Consider the following 13,455-nt stretch of genomic DNA (forward strand, 5'->3'; position numbering starts at 1 on the left):
TATAAACCAAGAACAAGGTTGGCTTGGCTCATGTCTGCCCAACCATTCAATGGGATCTGATTTTAACCTCAACTCTACACTCCTGCATACTCCCAAAACCTTTCATCCCCTTAGCAATCAAAAAATCTATCTCCCACTGCCTTCAAAATATTTCGATCTTCTGAATCCACTGCCTGGTTGAGGAAAGGAATTTCAAATACAGTTAAACCTCCGAGAGAGAGAAAAATAAAAATTTCCTCACATGAAGTTTTAAATCAGTAACCCCTTATTTTTAAACTCCAACTCCTAGATTTTTTTCCCCACAAGAGGAAACATCCCTTCAACTTTCATCCAGTCAAGTCCCCTCCAGGATCTTACAATTCAATTAAGTCACCTCTGACTCTTCTAACTCCAGATGATATATGTCTAGCCTGTCTAACTTCTCCTCATTTCTGATATTAGTCTAGTAAACCTTCTCTGAATTGCTTCTAATGCATTAATATGTTTTCCTAAGTTTGGTGACTGGTACTGCAAAAAGTACTCCACATGCAGGCTCAGCAATACTGTGTATAAGTGAAGCATAACCTCCCTACCTTTGCATTCAATTACTCTTGCAATAAACGACAAAAGTCTGTGAGCTTTCTTGATTACTTGCTGTACAGACAAGCGAACCTTCTGTGATACAAGCTCTGGGACACCCAGATCTCTCTGGATTTCTCAGCTCTGCAACCTCTCACCATTTAGATAACTTTTTTTTATTCTTTCTACCAACATGGACAATTTCATAATTTCACACATTGTGTATTCTATTTGCTAGAGTCTTTACCCAGTCATTTTCTTACCTATCTTTTTGTTGTCAGCAAGTATAGCTCCCATACCTCAATCCCTTCATCCAAATTATTTATATAAAAGTGTAAAGAGTTGGGGCCCAACATCCTCTACTGCTTGTGCTAGCCTGAACAGGATCCACTTATTCCAACTCTCTGCTTCCTGATAATAAGTCAACCTTCTATTCATGCCAATATATTGCTACTTAAACCATGAGCTTTTATTTTCCACAACAATCTTTGATTTGGCACCTTATAAAATGCCAAAGTAAGTTGCTTCTTCAAAGAACTCTTATAAATTAGTTAAACGTGATCACCTCATTAACTTGAACTTATTCAAATGCCCTATTACACCATTTTAAAATACTTATAATGTTTTCCCTATGCCACATAGTAAGCTAACTGACCTGTAAGTTCCCTGCTTTCTACCTCCCTCTTTTCTTTGAATAAAGGTGTTATATTAACTATTTTCCAACATAAAGGAACTTTCCATGAATCTAATGAGTTTTGGAAAATTAAAACTAACCCATTAAGAATTCCACTGGCCACTTCATTTAAGATCCAAGAATGAATCCATCAGGCTGTGGGGTCTTGTCAACTTGTACTTCCACATATCTACTCAGTCATATTTCCTTAGTAATTGTAAGTTTCTTGAGTGCCTCCCTGAATTGGCACAGTGGCCCAGTGGCTAGCACTGCTGCCTCACAGTGCCAGGGATCCAGGTTTGATTCCTGTCTCGGGCGACTGTCTGTGTACAGTTTGTACATTCTTCCCATGTCTGCATGGGTTTCCTCCGGTGCTCCAGTTTCCACATTGTAGGGATTGTATGATTCTCCCTCTCTCCCTTTCAATTCCTGATTTACAGTTATTTCTGGGAAGCCACTTGTATCCTCTCTAGAGGATACCAAGGCAAAATATCTGTTCAATTTAGCTGCTGTCTCTTTCTCCTCTATGCCTAATTCTTGAAACTTATTTTCTGTAGGACTAGCACTTATTATGATAACTTTCTTTTCTTGTAAATTTCTGAAGATATTTTCTTCTTATCTGTTTTAATATTTTTGGCTAACTTTCTTTCATACTCTATCTTTTCTCTTTTTTATTAATCTTTTAGTAATTTTTTTTTGACCTGCCACCTATCTTTGCATAACATTTTGACTTTGCTGTGAGTTTGATACTAGTTAATCACAAATGACAGGTCCATCCCTTAGAATTTTTCCAGTTTGTTGGAAAGTATCTGTTTTGCACTTTCTGGAACATCACCTTTAAATATTTGCCATTGCATCTCCATTGATCTATCCCTTAACCTAAGTGGCCAGTTCACTTTTGTTAGCTCTTCTCTCATGCCTTCATAATTGATCTTGTTTTAAATCAAAATAGTAATCTTGGACTTGCATTTCTTTCTCTTTAAATTGTATGTAAAATTCAATCAGATTATTAGAATTAGATTTAGGTTTTATTGTCACATGTACTGAAGTACAGAGATACTGGAGTATGTTAAAAATGTACAAAGTCGCCATTCTCTGGCACAATCTTAGGTACAAAGATATAGAATATAGAACATTGCAGTGCAGTACAGGCCCTTCAGCCCTTGATGTTGCACCGACCTGTGGGACCAATTTGAACCCCATTTAACCTATACTATTCCATTCTCATCCATATACCTATCCAATGACCATTTAAATGCCCTTAAAAGTTGGCGAGTCTATTAGGCAGTGTGTTCTATCTGGATATAAAGTTTTAGATATAAAGTAGAAAAATAAAGAAATAAAGTTATAAGTTCAAAATTACAGTCCCTCTTAAGTGCTTAGTCATGGATCTGGATCCAGGCTCTTTCTTGCTGAACTGAGACCAGCACCAGCCTTGAGTTCCTTCGCCGCGATGCAGAACCATTTCACCATTTTTCGGCACCATCTTATATCTACTGATGTGCTGTTGCCGTGAGTCGGTGCTGGGTCAATCTTGGCAATGCACCCTAATGCACAACTGCTGAAGTTGCCAGATCCTGCAATGGCCCAAATTTGCCTCCCTCCACCAATGTTGGGAACACAATTTCACCTCCTGCGGAGCACAAACTGGACTTACTCTGACATTGCTGCTGCCAGAAACAAACCTCCTCCAATGCACTCAACACCTTGATGGTCGCTACTGCCCAGGGATACTTTCACTGAGGTCAATAAGCATCCAAGGAGCAGGAGAATCGACATTTCGGGCATAAGCCCTTCTTCAGGAATGAAGAAGGGCTTATGTCCGAAATACCGATTCGCCTGCTCCTTGAATGCTATCTGACCTGCTGCGCTTTTCCAGCAACACACTTTTCAGCTCTGATCTCCAGCATCTGCAGTCCTCATTTTCTCCTGAGGTCAATAAGTAATGTAATCTCATTGGTCACAACCAGATATAGTATAACCGATTTTCTGGTCGGTACCATGTCATGCTGTTCTAAGAATCAGTCTCAAAAATTCAATGAATAACTTCTCAACTATTTCACATCTGATTTTTCCCAGTCTGTACGTAGGTTAGAATCCCCTGTGACATTTTCTGTAAACTTTTCACAAGCTTTCAATACTTCTTCCTCGATACCCTGTCTTACCATGTAGTTACTGTTAGGGGGCCTGTACACAACTACACAAGTAACTTCTTGCCTTTATTATTCCGCATTTCTACCCAGACTGCTTCTATATCCTGGTTTCCTGAACTAAGATCATCTCTCTTTAACGTGCTAGTATCATTTTTGATTTAACACAGTCATTCCTGCACCCTTGCCTATGTTCCTGTCTGAAGTAATTCTACAGAGGCCAGTATCCCATAACCACATGGAGAGTCCTTCTCACGGATCTAGCTTCCTCAGAACTAGCTGTCAGAGTGAGCAAAATCTCTGACACTATTTATATCTGTCAACCAGGGCTCCCTGTTTGGACCAGATTAACAGCCCCAATCAGAGAACTCTTCTTCCACGAGGTCCATCTGGCTGACATATGCCGTTACAATCATTACATTTTCCTTTCTCAATGTCACCTCCATCAAAACACAGGTCATAATCTAGGTCATCCTACAGCCACATCTCTGCTCGGGCCATTAGATTTTAATTATTTATCTCAATTTGTACAGTTTGTTCATCTGTTTTGTTTCAAGTTCTACATGCATTCAAATGCAATGCCTTAAGTTTTGTCCTTTTTATTAATTTCATTATATACAATTATATCTGCTAATTTTCTCTTAGATTTACATTTTCCATCCCTTACTGTCATTCTCTCTTTATCATTTCCCATGTGAATTTCTTCCTTTTCACTTTCCCACACGTTGAACATCCCAAAGTTATGCTGTTGCCCCACTGTCATGGCAAGGCAATCGCCTAGTGCTATTATTGCTAGACTATTAATGCAGAAATATAACTAGTGTTTTGGGGACTTCGATTTGAATCCAGGCATGGAAGATGGTGGAGCCTTGGTGAATTTCTGCAGTGCATCTTTTAGATGGTACACAATGATGCTGTTGAGCATCAGTAGTGGAGGGAATATGGTGCCAAGTGAGCTCCTTTGTCCTAGATGGTGCTAAGCTTCTCGAGTGTTGTTGGAGCTGCACTCATCAGGCAATGGGGAGTATTTCATCACACTCCAGATTTGGGCCTTACAGATTTTGGACAAGCTTTGGGAAGTCAAGACTAAGTTACTCATTGCCGTATTCCTAGCTTCTGAACTGCTCTTGTAGCCACAACATTTTATATTGCTGGTGCCCATTATTGCCAATAGTAACCCCTAGGATGTTGATAGTTGAGAAGTCAGAGATGGTAATACCATTGAATGTCAAGGAGCCGTGGTTAGATTCTCTCATTGGAAACAATCCTCTGAGCCAAGATCCTTCCTCACCTTTTTTTAATGTTGCCTTTTACTATCAGAGCAAGCATTCCTCATTTTGCATTTGGTCTGTCTTTTTGAAATGTTGAATGCCCTGGAATATTTATTTTCAAACGTGGTCACATGATAACCATGTCTCTGTAATAATGATTAGATCTAAAAATTGATATCTATTTGTGCATTTATTTCAATTATTGTATTCAAGATTCTTTGCGTATTCAGATAAAGAGCCTTTAATATTTTATTTACTATTATCCTATGCATGGACCTTACTTGCCAATGTACGTTTCCTGTTAAATTTTTGCCCTCCCTGTCCTTAACCCCTTCACTACACTGCTGTATTCATTGAACTTTCTCATCTCCCTTCTTCACTCAAACCCTCTCCCACTAATCTCTTCCTCCACCACCCCACATCAATAGGCTTATCAACTTGGTTAAAGCCATATCTGTAGCCCTAGTTACTCAGCTTCCAGCTGCATGTAAGTTGCGTCCATCCTAATAGAACAGCCCCAATTCTGCCAGTGTTTATTGCCAAAGACCTGTGAATTTAAACCCCTTCTTCCCACACCACATTTAGAGCCGTCACTAAATTCTGACTTGCTTGACCCTGTACCAGTTTGCTCCATGGTTTAGGTAACAATCCAGTGATGAAGAGTTTTGAAGTTCTGTATTTTAATCTTGTCACCAACTCCTCAAACACATTCAGCAGTGCATCATTCCTAGTACTGACTAAATTATGTGTCCTATGAGGACCATGACAAGTGGATCCTCCCCCTTGCACTCCAAAATGTTTTCAAACAATGAGGAAATGCCTATATCCAGGTACCACATAGATAACACAACCATCAGTTCCTGTTCAAGGCTGTAAAAAACAGTTGACTTAGCTTAGCGATATTGCTTCTATCTGTATTATATTCCTTTTCACTCAGGCTGCAGACACTTGGTTCATTATGGTTGTCCAGGACTGCCATGCATTTCACTGATGTGTACAAGTCGTCATGGTACGCCACCATCCCTGCCATGACTTGAATAACCTTTAAGTACTTCATGGTTCAGTTATCTAAAGCAATGGCTTCAGACAAAACATCAGTAGTTGATTGAGCCATAGCCATTTGATGGCATTATTGACTACACCTTCCATTGCTGTGCTAATGATTGAAAGGAATCTGCTGTGGTGCTTATTAGTGTTGAGAGTGTGGTGCTGGAAAAACACAGCAGGGTAGGCAGCATCTGAGGAGCAGGAGAATTGATGTTTCAGACATAAGCCCTTCATCAGGAATGCCCGAAACATTGATTCTCCTGCTCCTTGGATGCTGCCTGACCTTCTGTGCTTTTCTAGTACCACTCTCTCTACTCTGATCTCTAGCATCTGCAGTCCTCACTTTCTCCCTGTGGTGCTACTTAGTAAAGCCGGATTTTGTCTGCTTTTTGTGCACAAGGAATTTTATTCCATTCCATGAGTTTTCTGCCCCAAAGGGCAGATTGTCTGCTGGTGCAGTTCTGAACAGAGTATATCTGGGTAGGAATTCATTTATCAGGTAGATGCAAGTGTTGGAGCAGTACTTGAACAGGTTGGTGAGAGAGATGGCTAGTTCTGGAAAACAAGTCTTCAGCATCACAGCCAGAAAGTTGTGGGCCAATAACCATCAATGCTTTGAAAGAATTCACTTGTTTTGTGCTATCTCATTGAGTTGGCTGAAGACCAGATTCCATGATGGTGCAGTCTTCAGAGATTCACCAAGATGAATCGACATGCCCGGCTGAAGATCTTTGAAAGCCCTTCAGCCTTGGCTTTTATGCTCAAGTGCTGGACTCTACCTTCCACCGAGGATTAAACATTCATGTTCATGTAAACAGAAGAGTGGCTTGAAGTGTGTATACTTTAATGCCAGAAGTATACGAAATAAGGTAGGTGAACTTGCAGCGTGGGTTGGTACCTGGGACTTCGATGTTGTGGCTATTACGGAGACATGGCTAGATCAGGGACAGGATTGGCTGTTGCAGGTTCCAGGGTTTAAATGTTTTAGTAGGGTCAGAGGTGGGGGTAAAAGAGGGGGGGGGGGGTGTGGCTTTGCTTGTCAAAGATAGTATTACAGCGGTGGAAAGGAAGATGAACGAAGATTTGCCATCTGAGGTAGTTTGGGTTGAGGTTAGGAATAGGAGAGGTGAGGTCACCCTGTTAGGAGTCTTTTACAGGCCTCCTAATAGTCCTAGAATCGTTGAAGAAAGGATTGCGAAGATGATTCAGGAGAAGAGTGACAGTAATAGGGTGGTTGTTATGGGGGACTTTAACTTTCCTGATATTGATTGGGAAAGCTATAGCTCAAGTTCGTTAGATGGGTCAGTGTTTGTCCAATGTGTGCAGGAGAGTTTCCTGACACAATATGTAGATAAGCCAACAAGAGGTGAGGCCATACTGGATTTGGTTCTGGGTAACGAACCAGGCCAGATATTAGAACTAGAGGTAGGTGAGCACTTTGGGGACAGTGACCACAATTCGGTGATTTTTAATCTAGTGATGGAGAGGGATAAGTGTGTACTACAGGGCAAGAGTTATAGCTGGGGGCAGGGAAATTATGATGCGGTGAGGCATGACTTAGGATGTGTGGATTGGAAAAGTAGATTCCAAGGCAAGAGCGTAATTGATATGTGGAACTTGTTCAAGGAGCAACTATTGAGTGTCCTTGATAAGTACGTACCTATCATGCAGGGAGGAAAGGGTCGTGTGAAGGAGCCGTGGTTTAATAAGGAATTGGAATCCCTTGTTAAATGGAAGAGGGCGGCCTTTGTAAAGATGAGGCGTGAAGGTTCAATAGGGGCGATTGAGAGTTATAAGGTAGCCCAGAAGGACCTGAAGAGAGAGCTAAGAGCAGCAAGGAGGGGACATGAAAGGTCCTTAGTTGGTAGGATTAGGGAAAACCCTAAGGCTTTCTATAGGTATGTTAGGAAAAAAAGAATGACTAGGGTAGGAATAAGTCCAATCAAGGATAGTAATGGGAAGTTGCGTGTGGAGGCTGAAGAGATTGGGGAGGCACTGAATGAATACTTTTCGTCAGTATTCACTCAGGAACAGGACATTGTTGTCGATATGAATACTGAGGCACGAATAAGTAGAATGGATGGCTTTGAGATATGTAGAGAAGAGGTGTTGGAAATTCTGGCAAGGGTGAAAATAGATAAGTCCCCTGGGCCTGATGGCATTTATCCTAGGATTCTCTGGGCAGCAAGGGAGGAGATTGCAGAGCCATTGGCCTTGATTTTTGTGTCCTCTTTATCTACAGGAGTAGTGCCGGAGGACTGGAGGCTAGCAAACGTGGTTCCCTTGTTCAAGAAGGGGAGTAGGGATAATCCTAGTAACTATAGGCCAGTAAGTCTCACTTCTGTTGTGGGCAAAGTCTTAGAGAGAATTGTAAGGGATAGGATTTATGCACATCTGGATAAGAATGATGTGATAAAGGATAGTCAGCATGGTTTTGTGAAGGGCAGGTCGTGCCTCACAAACCTTATTGAATTCTTTGAGAAGGTGACTAAGGAGGTAGATGAGGGGAAAGCGGTAGATGTGGTATATATGGATTTTAGTAAGGCGTTTGATAAGGTCCCCCATGGTAGGCTACTGCTGAAAATACAGAGATATGGCATTGAGGGTGAGTTGGAGGTTTGGATTAGGAATTGGCTGGCTGGAAGAAGACAGAGGGTAGTAGTTGATGGCAAAGGTTCATCTTGGAGTGCCGTCACTAGCGGTATTCTGCAAGGATCTGTTTTGGGACCATTGCTGTTTGTCATTTTTATAAATGACCTGGAGGAAGGGTTAGAAGGTTGGGTGAGCAAGTTTGCGGATGATACGAAAGTCGGAGGAGTTGTCGACAGTGAGGAAGGATGTGGCAGGTTACAGCGGGATATAGAGAAGCTCCAGAGCTGGGCAGAAAGGTGGCAAATGGAGTTCAATATAGCTAAGTGTGAGGTGATTCACTTTGGTAAGAGTAACAAAAAGATGGGGTACTGGGCTAATGGTCGGATACTTGGTAGTGTGGAAGAGCAGAGGGGTCTTGGTGTCCATGTACACAGATCTCTGAAAGTTGCCACCCAGGTAAATAGTGCAGTGAAGAAGGCATATGGCGTACTGGCTTTTATTGGTAGAGGAATTGAGTTCCGGAGTCCTGAGGTCATGCTGCAGTTGTATAAGACTCTGGTGCGGCCACATCTGGAATATTGTGTGCAGTTTTGGTCGCCATACTATAGGAAGGATGTGGAGGCACTGGAACGGGTGCAGAGGAAGTTTACCAGGATGTTGCCTGGTATGGTAGGAAGATCCTATGAGGAAAGGCTGAGGCACTTGGGGTTGTTTTCATTGGAGAAAAGAAGGTTTAGTGGTGACTTGATAGAGGTGTACAAGATGATTAGGGGGTTAGATAGGGTTGACAGTGAGAACCTTTTTCCACGTATGGAGTCAGCTATTACAAGGGGGCATAGCTTTAAATTAAGGGGGGGTAGATATAGGACTGATGTTAGGGGTAGGTTCTTCACTCAGCGAGTCGTAAGTTCATGGAATGCCCTGCCAGTAGCAGTAGTGGACTCTCCCTCTTTATGGGTATTTAAGCGGGCATTGGATAGGTATATGGAGGATAGTGGGTTAGTGTAGGTTAGGTGGGCTTTGATCGGCGCAACATCGAGGGCCGAAGGGCCTGTACTGCGCTGTATTCTTCTATGTTCTATGTTCTCTCCTCTAATAAGATACTTAACTGGTCATTACCATTCATGACTGAGTATAGTAGGAACCTGATCCATTGATTGTGAGAGTAATTAGCTCTGACTATAATATATTGTTTCCACTGTTAAGTATCTGTGTAATCTTGCATTGTAGCTTAACCAGATTAGCACCCCATTTTCAGACATAACCCAGTGCTGGTTGTTGCATGCTCCGTTATACTCCTTATTGAACAGGAGTCCATTCCCTGGCTTTATGGTGATAGTATGGAGAGGGATATGTCTGAACACAGTTGCTGATCACCCCTCAGTGCCATTAGATCATTGGAATCTAGTCAATAATAGAGTCACACAACAAAGTGGTTGTACTCCACAAGGACTGTGTGGTGGTTGCTGTTATCACTACAGTCATGGACAGATGCATATAACAGTTAGTTTGTGAGGATTAGGTCATGTTGGTATCTCCTTTCTGTCAGCTTTCTTTCACCCAGTCCTGTAAGACAAGGGTAGTGGACTCTTCGCTGGAATGCCTTTATTGTCCTTGCTGTCCTCTATCTTCCAAGTGGTGTTTAACATGAAGATGTACTTACTCAGGTGAAAGAAGTAATAATTAATAATAATGATGTGGATAATATTTAGCAAGAGGTTTCTCTTTCCATCATATACCTGATACTATGAGAATTTATGGGCTCTAAAGTCAATATTGAAGTTTTCCACTGTAAGCTGTACATCAGGGTTCCTGCATCTCTGGTTCGTATATCTGGGGACACAGATAGAGGTGCCTCAGATATTGAGTGAAATGTGTGATTCTGTATGCATTGTTACGTCAGGATGTTGCTAAATACATCCTTCTCAATTTTGACAAGTTCCCAGGTGTTAATCGGGAGGACTTTACACTGTTGACTGGGATGGGTTTTCCTTTGTCATGTTTCATGCCAATGTCAATAGCAGCTGGCCTATTCAGACAGTTATTCTTATTGAGTTTCTTTTCAAGCAATTTTGCTTACACCTAATAGGCCTGTCAGGTCATTTCAGTGTGTTGTTAAGAGTCAACCACATTGCTAGAATAATATTTGATCAAACCAAAAAATTAAATTGAGTTACTCAAAATCAAACAAATTATGGTCTCCATGATGGTTGTCCTAAAAGTCCATGTCTCATATATTAAAGTTGATCTTTCTCTGCACCTTCTCTGACACTGTAACACTATATTCTGCATTCTGTTCTACTACCCTGATGAATTTATGTAAGGTACAATTTGTCTAGTTAGCACACAAAACAATACTTTTCACTGCATATCAGTATGTGAAACAATAATAAATCCAATCAAATCAAATGATTTCTAGTGTCCTTTAATGAATGTCTTATCCCTCCTACTTGGGTGGTTATGGGAGTTGTCATGAGAGTCAAGTGGTTAGACTGGCCCAAATTGAGGGAGAAATCATGATTGGTTTACATCTGGGGTGCTTTGGGTTCAGGTGACTGTTGGTGTTTTGACACTGGGGCTGTTGTTAGGGGTATGTTGGGAAGGGTGGGGAATAGTATTGCATTTTATTATTGCCCAGAAGTTAAGAGTAGGTCTTAATCTATCCTATTTTTCTTGAGTAGCTGCTTAGATAATGAGTCAACACTGTCCAAATTTTCTACATCTAATTGAAAGTTACCGATATTTACAGAAGGATCAAAATGTTTGGTTATTCTCACTGGAAGTTTAAACTTCTCAGGCAGTTCTCAGGTAATCAAATGTGTCAAGACTCCAGGCCAGTTCTGATGCATGGCCCTGATCTTCACTGCTACAATGTCTGTTTTACTTTTGGAGGTTGAGGTCAATGCTAATAGAGTTTTGAAAGGAATTTAAGAGGTAGCTAAAAACTTCTGCTAGTGAGCAAGTCTGGGAGAAAGAAACATAATATTAAAATTAGAGTCAAGCCATTCAGGACAGAAACTACTAAAAACTTCACACAACAGTGTAGAACTGCATCCCACAAAAATACATTCTAATATTAACTATGAATTTTTGCTAATTTCAAGGCTGTTCGGCAGTATGAGCTAAGGTCTCTGCATTTTGAACAGAGATCAACCATGATGTCATTGAATTGCAAAAGAAACTTGACGGGCTGTGTGGACTATTCTGTTTATATATTCCTAATAATGAGAATCAAAAAGGAGAGAATTTAACTGGATTGACACTTCTATTAGGACGTGCAGCACAATCACTTTCAACATTAGCATCTCTCACTTGGCCACTGAGTTAAATCCATTTTTATTTGTCATTTCTTCCCAGGGTGGTATTAAAGCTGTTGTCTGGACAGATGCATTCCAGCTGTGCATTATGGTGATTGGTCTTCTGGCTGTGCTGATTATGGGATAAATCCACGTTGGAAGTTTTGGAAAGATTTGGAACTTGGCACAGGACAGTGGCTGGACTAATCTTTTCGAGTGAGTTTTTTTCCCTTCAGTTATAGCAAGAGAAAGAATGTTTCCAATAGAGAGTTAAGGTATTCCTTGTACATCTGCTTGTCAGCCTTTTGTACATACCCTCAAGAATAACTTACCTGACCTATCACGAATGAAATTGGCTAAACATTTTGCATTTTGATGTCAACAGAGCACAATATTGGACAAGACAGCATGGTGGTTCAGTGGTTTGCACTGCTGCCTCTCAATGCCAGGGACCCAGGTTTGATTCTAGCCTTGGATAACTGGCAGTGTCTCCCTTTGCATGTGTGAATTTCCTCCCACAGTCCAAGGGTGGGCTGGTTAGGTGGATTGGAATGCTAAATTGTTGTGCAGTATCCAGGGATGTATAGACTTGATGGATTGGCCAAGATATAAAATGGACATCTGAACTGAAAGCTGGAATTTAAATTTAATTCTTAGTGTAATCTCACTTCTCATAAATTGGAAGTGAAAAGTTCATCTGTACTTCTGAAATTTAGCAATCTTCAATATCAATTATACTAGATTAAATAATAAGCCAAATTTTATTTGTTCCAATATAGAATTAGAGTGAGGTCGTATCTTCATAACTGGGTGAATTAAATAGATGGTCAAAAGAAGGAAGTATGGGAGTAATAAACTTCACTTATCTAGGGACACCCAAATCAAGGGAAAAATGACAAAACAAGTGGAACAAAATAGAAGTAGGATCATAAGCAGTATTTTGTTCGGTGTTGGGAAAGTGTGCTGATTCTCAAGCTCTACAACTCCCAGGTCACAACAAGTTAGTAAAAATCAACTCAAAGTTGCTTTTACAGCAAAATTCCCAAATTACCTGTCTGATAGACTCTGGTTAACAGGAAACACTGACCAGGTTCTTATACTTAACAAGAATTACTAATTATTGTAAATAAAAATGTTCTACCCACAGGCCAACAAAAAAAAACTAATGTGTAATCCTACTATTTAAAACTCTAACCTATGTAAGAATCTGTACAGATGTACATGTAGATTAATGCAAACAAACAAAATTATATAAGTGGAGGGAAAAAAACTCAGTAAATAGAGTTCAATGGCACTAATTCACAGGGTTCAATGAGATGTTCCTTTTTCTTTCCAAGACTTTCTGCTCTCTCCAGCTTCTTGCACTTCTTAATAGGAGGCACAGAGCAGTTAGCACACAATTTACAAAATATCTTAGCTGCTAGTTAAAGGCAACAGCTTACGGAAAGCGGTGAGAGAAATTAACTGCCTTTCATCAGTCTTCAGGTACTTTACAGCAGAGAGAGAGAGAGAGAGACACCCTGCATTACCAGCAATCTGGCAGCTTCTCCACCTCTAATATAAACAGCCAAGCTGTTCACTTGCCCAAGGGCCAACCAGAGAGCTGTTGTCAGGTTGAAGACTTTAAGAATCCACGCCTGGTCACATTTGCACAAACCAATCAGCAGTCTATTACTAGCTGAATCCTATGCCATTTTATCTCTTTTCTCCAACTGATTTAAACAAAGCATCAGCATAAACACAACGTACAATGAGTTCTAATAATATACTTTTGAAAAATATAACAATTCCTTCCACAGACCATTGTTTTAAAACAGTCCCTTTTCTGTTTCAGACTACTATCAAGACTAAAGAAAAATAAAAAGATG

The 13,455-nt window shown here is 40.6% G+C and overlaps 1 pseudogene; it reads left to right on the top strand.

Moving 5' to 3' along the window:
- Positions 1 to 13,455, top strand: part of LOC140463781 (sodium/iodide cotransporter-like) — an 84,577-nt pseudogene that overhangs the window by 15,362 nt on the left and 55,760 nt on the right.

Source organism: Chiloscyllium punctatum, chromosome 39 (genome assembly GCF_047496795.1).
Source record: "Chiloscyllium punctatum isolate Juve2018m chromosome 39, sChiPun1.3, whole genome shotgun sequence".
NCBI classification, from domain to species: domain Eukaryota; kingdom Metazoa; phylum Chordata; class Chondrichthyes; order Orectolobiformes; family Hemiscylliidae; genus Chiloscyllium; species Chiloscyllium punctatum.